The sequence below is a fragment of the Chelonia mydas genome, chromosome 10 (assembly GCF_015237465.2).
Source record: "Chelonia mydas isolate rCheMyd1 chromosome 10, rCheMyd1.pri.v2, whole genome shotgun sequence".
Classification (NCBI taxonomy): Eukaryota; Metazoa; Chordata; order Testudines; family Cheloniidae; genus Chelonia; species Chelonia mydas.
In genome coordinates this window covers 71,701,302-71,703,202 of record NC_051250.2, presented here as the reverse complement: position 1 = coordinate 71,703,202, position 1,901 = coordinate 71,701,302, and positions in this window count along the sequence as shown.

The following is a 1,901-nucleotide window of genomic DNA, read 5'->3' as shown; positions in this document are numbered from 1 at the left end:
TTAAAAAGGGCTCCAGAGGCGATCCTGGCAATTACAGACAAGCCTGACTTCAGTACTGGGCAGACGGGTTGAAACAATAGTAAAGAACAAAATTGTCAGATACATGGATGAACATAATTTGGGGAATAGTCAACATGGTTTTTGTAAAGGGAAATCATGTGTCTCCAATCTACTAGAATTCTTTGAGGGGGTCAACAAGCATGTGGACAAGGGGGATCCAGTGGATACAGTGTACTTCAATTTTCAGAAAGCCTTTGACAAGGTCCCTCACCAAAGGCTCTTAAGTAAAGTAATTCATCATGGGATAAGAGGGAGGGTCCTCTCATGGATTGGTAACTGGTTAAAAGATAGGAAACAAAGGGTAGGAATAAATGGTCAGTTTTCAGAATGGAGAGAGGTAAATAGTGCTGTCCCCCAGGGGTCTGTACTGGGCCCAGCCCTATTTAACGTATTCATAGATGATCTGGAAAAAGGGGTAAACAATGCGGTGGCAAAATTTGCAGATGATAAACTACTCAAGATAGTTAAGTCCCAGGCAGACCGAAGAGCTACAAAAGGATCTCTCCGAACTGGGTGACCGGGCAACAAAATGGCAGATGAAATTCAATGTTGTTAAATGCAAAGTAATGCACATTGGAAAGCATAATCCCAACTATACATACAAAATGATGGGGTCTAAATTAGCTATTTCCCGAGATCTCTTCTTGAGTGGTGTCATGGATAGTTCTCTGAAAACATCCACTCAATGTGCAGCGGCAGTCAAAACCGTGAACGATGTTGGGAATCATTAAGAAAGGGATAGATAATAATAGGACAGAAAATATCATATTGCCTCTATATAAATCCATGGTACACCCACATCTTGAATACTGCGTGCAGATGTGGTCATCCCATCTCAAAAAAAACCAAAAAAACATTTTGGAACTGGATAAGTTTCAGAAAAGAGCAACAAAAATGATTAGGGGTATAGAACTGCTGCGGTATGAGGAGAGATTAGGAAGACTGGGACTTTTCAGCTTGGAAAAGAGATGTCTAAGGGGAGGGATGTGATAGAGGTCTATAAAATCATGACTGGTGTGGAGCAAGTAAAGAAGGAAGTGTCATTTATTCCTCATAACACAAACTGGGGGCACCAAATGAAATTAATTGGCAACAGGTTTAAAACAAAGGGAAGTATTTTTTTCACGGAACGCACAGTCAACTTGTGGAACTCCTTGCCAGAGGATGTTGTGAAGGCCAAGACTATAACAGCGTTCAAAAAAGAACTAGATAAATTCAGGGAGCATAGGTCCATCAATGGCTATTAGCCAGGATGGGCAGGGATGGTGTCTCTAGCCTCTCTTTGCCAGAAGCTGGGAATAGGCGATGGGATAAATCACTTGATGATTACCTGTTCTGTTCATGCCCTCTGAGGCACTTGGCATTGGCCACTGTCGGAAGACAGAATACTGGGCTAGATGGACCTGACCCAGTATGGCTGCTCTTATGTTCTTAAGAGAGAAGGTGTCACTGGTGAAGTTCAGTCAATATAAAGGGGAATCTTGCTTCGTCCCCCAGTAATGATGACTCCCAGAATCTAATGTGCAAGCCCCTTTGTCCGGAGGTCCAAAGTAGACAGATACAAGGAGGGCAACACAGGCAACATGGCGCAGTGACCGGCTGTCTCAGGGAAGAAAATGAATCAACACGATCCAGGTTGGTCCTCACCACAACTCAACTCAACAGCCTGGAATCATGCGGACAAAAGTCACTGAGTTTTCTTCAGCTCCTAGTCAATAGGGATGAACATTTTGCAGCTCACTGAACCCACCTTTGCTACCCTGGAGCCTGCATACCTGGCTGCCCCAAGCTTCCAAGCTTTTTTGCCTTTGAAAGCCTTTGAGCTGGGCCTTTTTCACCCC